Consider the following 9,005-nt stretch of genomic DNA (forward strand, 5'->3'; position numbering starts at 1 on the left):
GGTAAAGAGAAAGAAAGCGCGCGCGCGCGGGAGAGAGACAGAGAAAGAGAGAGAAAGAGGAAGGCAGAAACGCGGGCACTCGTGGAGACTCGCGGCGACTCGTGGGAGCGTCGCGACGCAACGCAACCAGGCCAGCTGAACGTTCGTCGTGCGACTAGACTGGGGTTCTTGCCGTTGACCCGGACCCGCCTTGCGCGGCGCAAGCGCCGCGCCGCCAAATTACACTGCCCTATCCGGAAAACCGGCGGATGTGTGACGCAACGTATATCGTAACGCCCTTACATAGAGAGAAATCGCGCTTACGCACGCTCTACGTCCTACGCTTCCGTTCGTGGAACGCGTTTCCGGTGTCCGGTCCGGACACTCTCCTCGAAACCGCGATTGAGAACCGTCCACGCGAATTTTCCGCCGAAGGTGGAAAAGCGCGGGTCGCGGTGATTGTCAACCGGATCTAAGAAGATCCGCGTCTCCCTTTCGGTGAAGGGACAAAAGTGAGACCCGGATCTTTAAAATATCGCTCGGAAAGATTCACCATTTAAATACGCTCCGCATACGGTGTATGCATGAGAATGCATTTTTATCCTGGATCTTTCGATAAAGCGCGGGTCTTTCCGTTATTGACGAGAAATGGTGCAAGAGCGAGGGCGCAGGACGAGATGAAAGTATCTTTGGAAAAGGTCAGTTTTTTCTGGTTAAAAAAAGAGCTATTTTCTAGTAAAAAAAGACAACAAAAAATAGTATCATTACTGATGCCGTTACAATATTTAATAACCTGTAACCTTCTCAAACATGTAATTTTTAATATTGTATATATCATTGCGATTTTTATTGTGAACATTATTGCAAATTTGAAATTAACGTTCGAAAAATATTTTCACAATATTTTTACATTACTCGAAAATATTATGTTGCATATCAAAGAGAGGCAGCATATTTTAAAAATATTTATAAAACATTATACGTAAAAGAAGAAAGAAAGAAGGTTTAAAAAAATGCATACATAAAACCAACATTTCGAGAAATGTTTATTATTTCCTGGAAAATATTCCTCGCGCATAATCGTTTTTTTTCTCAACTATCACGCGACTGCTCTTTCTCTTTTTTCCTGAAACTTTAATAGCGATTAAATGAAACGCCGCGTGCATTCACGTCACTCTTGCGAGAACGCGAGGAGGTAAAGTGCCAGTGTCTGTAAACGCGACAGTGGCAATTGATTTGGAGGTAATTCAAACTCTCGGCTGCGGTATTCGCAGGCGCCGTCCATTGTCGCCTTTTACGGACGTTTAAAACGAACGGCCTTGGGCAGGTGGACGAGTAATTTCAGCGCGAAACTAATTTGAGGTGATCCTATTCCACTATCGCGTTAGATATAAAGAAACGTGCAGGAGGGACGCAGACTCGTCGCGAAGGAAACGGGACGAGATTTCGGAAAACTCTTTCGAATAATTTTGAGATCGCTGCTTGGCGCGACTGTTGCGGCGCGATAATGCGAGATAAAATACCCCGAGGATACTTGACTCGGTAAACGATGACGGATTACTCCACCGAGAGTCTTTCGATTATCCGAGCAGAAGAGACCGACGAGATGCTGCTCGAAATCCACCGGGCAAATCCGTTGAAGATCGTTCTTTAAGACTCAAACTCCTCGCTTCAAAGGAGAGGATTGTTTCTCTCTCTCTCTCTCTCTTTCTTTTTGATTCGCGAGATAAGCAAAGAATAATTCATCAATCGGGTCTTTGCGTCGAGAGAACGAGCTTTCTCTTTTACGTTCTCTTTCGCATAAAGCTACCATTGTTGTTAAAAACAGCCCATTTATGTCGTGAGATCCGCGTGAAACAGTCTCCGCCTTTACGTCATCCTTCACATGCGTGGCAGAAAATCGAGAATCTCAATTACCGCGGCCTATCCGTCATTCATCGATGGGAAAACGTTACGCGAAAGAGCTAACTTGGTTTTAACTTACATATAATTATTACACGCGCGTGTGCCCCCGTTACACACTTCATCATACGTTACACATAACTTAGACATAGAGAATCTTGGAATACTATTATACGAGGAAAGTATACGAATGAATAGAACGGACAGAGAGAGGTTTTCACTCAAATATCGACTATTCATAAATGCCGTTTTATTGGCGCCAAGAGTAGCTATTAGATTAGATTATTTCAATTTCTTCCCCGAGCATTTTATAAACGCCGACATACGCGTCTAAAATTTTTCGGGGCTGACATTAGCTTGGCATTTGAAATTCGCAGCAACAAGTGTTGGGAGAATCGAGAGGTGGTTCACACCACGCCGAATTATTCGCGCCATTTTCGCGTACTCTCGCACCTCTGAATACTCATTGTGTGTCGCGCTCTCGTTATCATTGCAGAGCAGAAATCCACTGTGTGCTGTGCGGTATATATGTATATCGCGTTCGAGAGTTGAAGTGACTCTCGACTCGATCGTGCATGGGCGTTTCGATTGGCGAGCTAGAGCTCCATTAGCATGCGAATAATATTAAACGCGATGAGAAACATCTCCCGACTCGAGTTCGCGTCACGATATACGACAGATAGTATAGCATAGTGACACAATCGGAATGGAGGCAAAAGAATTAATATATTTTACATTGGAAATATAAATGTATATACATACATAAAATATTTATTTTTTCAATTATCATTTATAAATAATTAACGTAAAAAAAATAAAATTATTTATTCGATATACGACAGCATAGTGACACAATCGGAATGGAGGCAAAAGAATTAATATATTTTACATTGGAAATATAAATGTATATACATACATAACATACATAATTTTTCAATTATCATTTATAAATAATTAACGTAAAAAAAATAAAATTATTTATTTATTTATTTATTAAAATTTTCTATTTTTAGAATAGCTAATTTAGCTGATTCATTAATTAAATATAAATATCTCAAATACATATATATTTCCTGTTAGAGATTTTAAATAATCTCGTTAAAGATTGAAATAATTTTTTCTCATTATATGAATTTAATCATTTTGATTATCGTATTAAAACAAATATATTTTTGCTTTGTATATATATGTATTTTTTTATTTATGATTCTCACAAAAGTTAAATTTTCAAGGAATATTTTATTTAAGCAAGACTATTTTTAAATAATTATTTTTAATAGTCTGCATTTTTGAAGTGTGCCCATTACTAAACAAACTTTAGAAATTTTTATTTTCAACATACTATTTTAATATTGACTCAACTATTTTAATATTGCTATATTTATGTGATGAAATACATGAAAGGGAAAAAAACGGAGCAAAATTTGTCATACGTACATGTCATACATAATTTGTCTTTTTTCCGCAAAAGCGGCATATTTATCTCATTCAGATAGAAAGTGCATGTCGACGTTCCATTTATCATACATTAATAGATATAATCGACGTCGTCGATTTCACGAAGAAAGAATTACCATTCGCTAGATTAATGGCGGAAGAAACAGAAATTACCGTCGCGATATATCGGTAAAATATTCCCAGTTAGAGCATCGATCGAACTTATTAGATTCTGTTCGCTCATCAGTTTTCATGTCGAAATTTAATGCATAAAGATAATCCGGGTACACGATACTCAAGCTTTTGTATCAGCATTTACGTTTAAACGTCAATAAAGCCAACCTTAATGATGGAAAGATGAGTGCAACGAGGATTAAAATGCTGTTCTCTTTGAAAATTCATTAGCGCGCAATATATCTTGCATTAAAAATCTTCGAAACGCGAGATACAACGGACTTCACGTTTTTCCGTCCATATTTGCAGCCATGTTTCTTAATTATAGTGTAGAAACAATACGTTACAATTAACTGTAAAACTCAAACGCAATTACGATGCATCTGTAAAATAATTTGCAGTAAAAAAATTCTGTCATAGAAATATATTATCCTCCGTAAAAAATCTTATGCCGTAGATGCATTATTAAAATACATAACGGAACTTTAATTAAAAGGACGTCTCCCTTTTTTTATCCCTTCCTGCGCTGATAAATGGATGGATAACTGATTGGCGTAAGAAGATAATAAAGAACGATAATTTTTTATATCGAGATGTAAAAAGACTTACGCGAACTTTAATTAATGTAACAAATCGCACAGCACAAGATATATTACGAGATATGTTCTGTAAAAATTCATTAATCATCCTGTATACAATTTTGCTGCAGTTCTCATTTTTTATTACTCGCTTGATCTATGTCATGCATTCATTGCCCGTAAAAATGAGAAATCTATATTTCAGCGGCGATTAAAAAAATTCAAACGACTCTCTTGTCATTGGATCAATCGGGAGAACTTTCAATCGAATCAATTTTGAAGACGTTTATCGCGATAATGATGATACTCTTTATCGTGTCATTCTTCTCTCGATCTGCGATCTTGGATGAATGTTCTCTGGAATGCACTTCATCTCTCGAGATCGCTAGCGTGATGTTGATTCGACGATCGCCGGCGTCGAAGCAGATTCATAAAAGCTCGCGCTAACTATTAATTTTCCGACGTGAGTCCGATCCAGCCGTGTCGTATAGAGCCTCCCGGCCGTTAAAGCGCGGCAATCGATCGAGGGTGGTTGAATGGAATTATGAAGTTTACGTGCCCGAGTTTGCCGTGAATCTCACGGTGACTTTGCCTCTTAAAAAGACAACAAAAAATAGTATCATTATTGATGCCGTTACAATATTTAATAACCTGTAACCTTCTCAAACATGTAATTTTTAATATTGTATATATCATTGCGATTTTTATTGTGAACATTATTGCAAATTTGAAATTAACGTTCGAAAAATATTTTCACAATATTTTTACATTACTCGAAAATATTATGTTGCATATCAAAGAGAGGCAGCATATTTTAAAAATATTTATAAAACATTATACGTAAAAGAAGAAAGAAAGAAGGTTTAAAAAAATGCATACATAAAACCAACATTTCGAGAAATGTTTATTATTTCCTGGAAAATATTCCTCGCGCATAATCGTTTTTTTTCTCAACTATCACGCGACTGCTCTTTCTCTTTTTTCCTGAAACTTTAATAGCGATTAAATGAAACGCCGCGTGCATTCACGTCACTCTTGCGAGAACGCGAGGAGGTAAAGTGCCAGTGTCTGTAAACGCGACAGTGGCAATTGATTTGGAGGTAATTCAAACTCTCGGCTGCGGTATTCGCAGGCGCCGTCCATTGTCGCCTTTTACGGACGTTTAAAACGAACGGCCTTGGGCAGGTGGACGAGTAATTTCAGCGCGAAACTAATTTGAGGTGATCCTATTCCACTATCGCGTTAGATATAAAGAAACGTGCAGGAGGGACGCAGACTCGTCGCGAAGGAAACGGGACGAGATTTCGGAAAACTCTTTCGAATAATTTTGAGATCGCTGCTTGGCGCGACTGTTGCGGCGCGATAATGCGAGATAAAATACCCCGAGGATACTTGACTCGGTAAACGATGACGGATTACTCCACCGAGAGTCTTTCGATTATCCGAGCAGAAGAGACCGACGAGATGCTGCTCGAAATCCACCGGGCAAATCCGTTGAAGATCGTTCTTTAAGACTCAAACTCCTCGCTTCAAAGGAGAGGATTGTTTCTCTCTCTCTCTCTCTCTTTCTTTTTGATTCGCGAGATAAGCAAAGAATAATTCATCAATCGGGTCTTTGCGTCGAGAGAACGAGCTTTCTCTTTTACGTTCTCTTTCGCATAAAGCTACCATTGTTGTTAAAAACAGCCCATTTATGTCGTGAGATCCGCGTGAAACAGTCTCCGCCTTTACGTCATCCTTCACATGCGTGGCAGAAAATCGAGAATCTCAATTACCGCGGCCTATCCGTCATTCATCGATGGGAAAACGTTACGCGAAAGAGCTAACTTGGTTTTAACTTACATATAATTATTACACGCGCGTGTGCCCCCGTTACACACTTCATCATACGTTACACATAACTTAGACATAGAGAATCTTGGAATACTATTATACGAGGAAAGTATACGAATGAATAGAACGGACAGAGAGAGGTTTTCACTCAAATATCGACTATTCATAAATGCCGTTTTATTGGCGCCAAGAGTAGCTATTAGATTAGATTATTTCAATTTCTTCCCCGAGCATTTTATAAACGCCGACATACGCGTCTAAAATTTTTCGGGGCTGACATTAGCTTGGCATTTGAAATTCGCAGCAACAAGTGTTGGGAGAATCGAGAGGTGGTTCACACCACGCCGAATTATTCGCGCCATTTTCGCGTACTCTCGCACCTCTGAATACTCATTGTGTGTCGCGCTCTCGTTATCATTGCAGAGCAGAAATCCACTGTGTGCTGTGCGGTATATATGTATATCGCGTTCGAGAGTTGAAGTGACTCTCGACTCGATCGTGCATGGGCGTTTCGATTGGCGAGCTAGAGCTCCATTAGCATGCGAATAATATTAAACGCGATGAGAAACATCTCCCGACTCGAGTTCGCGTCACGATATACGACAGATAGTATAGCATAGTGACACAATCGGAATGGAGGCAAAAGAATTAATATATTTTACATTGGAAATATAAATGTATATACATACATAAAATATTTATTTTTTCAATTATCATTTATAAATAATTAACGTAAAAAAAATAAAATTATTTATTTATTTATTTATTAAAATTTTCTATTTTTAGAATAGCTAATTTAGCTGATTCATTAATTAAATATAAATATCTCAAATACATATATATTTCCTGTTAGAGATTTTAAATAATCTCGTTAAAGATTGAAATAATTTTTTCTCATTATATGAATTTAATCATTTTGATTATCGTATTAAAACAAATATATTTTTGCTTTGTATATATATGTATTTTTTTATTTATGATTCTCACAAAAGTTAAATTTTCAAGGAATATTTTATTTAAGCAAGACTATTTTTAAATAATTATTTTTAATAGTCTGCATTTTTGAAGTGTGCCCATTACTAAACAAACTTTAGAAATTTTTATTTTCAACATACTATTTTAATATTGACTCAACTATTTTAATATTGCTATATTTATGTGATGAAATACATGAAAGGGAAAAAAACGGAGCAAAATTTGTCATACGTACATGTCATACATAATTTGTCTTTTTTCCGCAAAAGCGGCATATTTATCTCATTCAGATAGAAAGTGCATGTCGACGTTCCATTTATCATACATTAATAGATATAATCGACGTCGTCGATTTCACGAAGAAAGAATTACCATTCGCTAGATTAATGGCGGAAGAAACAGAAATTACCGTCGCGATATATCGGTAAAATATTCCCAGTTAGAGCATCGATCGAACTTATTAGATTCTGTTCGCTCATCAGTTTTCATGTCGAAATTTAATGCATAAAGATAATCCGGGTACACGATACTCAAGCTTTTGTATCAGCATTTACGTTTAAACGTCAATAAAGCCAACCTTAATGATGGAAAGATGAGTGCAACGAGGATTAAAATGCTGTTCTCTTTGAAAATTCATTAGCGCGCAATATATCTTGCATTAAAAATCTTCGAAACGCGAGATACAACGGACTTCACGTTTTTCCGTCCATATTTGCAGCCATGTTTCTTAATTATAGTGTAGAAACAATACGTTACAATTAACTGTAAAACTCAAACGCAATTACGATGCATCTGTAAAATAATTTGCAGTAAAAAAATTCTGTCATAGAAATATATTATCCTCCGTAAAAAATCTTATGCCGTAGATGCATTATTAAAATACATAACGGAACTTTAATTAAAAGGACGTCTCCCTTTTTTTATCCCTTCCTGCGCTGATAAATGGATGGATAACTGATTGGCGTAAGAAGATAATAAAGAACGATAATTTTTTATATCGAGATGTAAAAAGACTTACGCGAACTTTAATTAATGTAACAAATCGCACAGCACAAGATATATTACGAGATATGTTCTGTAAAAATTCATTAATCATCCTGTATACAATTTTGCTGCAGTTCTCATTTTTTATTACTCGCTTGATCTATGTCATGCATTCATTGCCCGTAAAAATGAGAAATCTATATTTCAGCGGCGATTAAAAAAATTCAAACGACTCTCTTGTCATTGGATCAATCGGGAGAACTTTCAATCGAATCAATTTTGAAGACGTTTATCGCGATAATGATGATACTCTTTATCGTGTCATTCTTCTCTCGATCTGCGATCTTGGATGAATGTTCTCTGGAATGCACTTCATCTCTCGAGATCGCTAGCGTGATGTTGATTCGACGATCGCCGGCGTCGAAGCAGATTCATAAAAGCTCGCGCTAACTATTAATTTTCCGACGTGAGTCCGATCCAGCCGTGTCGTATAGAGCCTCCCGGCCGTTAAAGCGCGGCAATCGATCGAGGGTGGTTGAATGGAATTATGAAGTTTACGTGCCCGAGTTTGCCGTGAATCTCACGGTGACTTTGCCTCTTCCCCCCCCCCCCCCTCCCCTTGTCCCCTCGATTTGGAATCTAAGGTAGTTTCGGCTGCGAGCGGCGCACATAACGGAGGGATGTATGTAGGTAGCTGCTTGGCCGCTTAAGCGTTAGTTAAACTACTCGAACTTGCGTTTACGTAGTCGAAGAGGTCCGCAAATGGACGGGCGCGGAATCGGAAGGCTGCGAGGAAACTTAAAGTCCGACATGCCGAGATACTTTATCGTGGGCCGACGTTTTATCGATCGGAATATTCTAATCTATTTTTATCGAGTTACAAGAAGAGGCCTAAAGACTTCCTCGTAATTCTAGACTTACGTCAAATTAAATATACGACTCTAGTGTAAATAATTTAATCCTGAAAGATCTGACCTCCACTAAGGCTTCAACGAATAGCGTATATTACTCATTCATTACAATTCTCTCTCGAAAGTATAAATCCCAGATAGACAAAGTACGGAAAATTAATTTTCATAAAGCTACATTTAATATGCGCATAATAATTTATAAAAGGAATATATATATATGTATATATATATA

Source organism: Formica exsecta, unplaced genomic scaffold (assembly GCF_003651465.1).
Source record: "Formica exsecta isolate Colony F162 unplaced genomic scaffold, ASM365146v1 scaffold893, whole genome shotgun sequence".
Lineage (NCBI taxonomy): Eukaryota > Metazoa > Arthropoda > Insecta > Hymenoptera > Formicidae > Formica > Formica exsecta.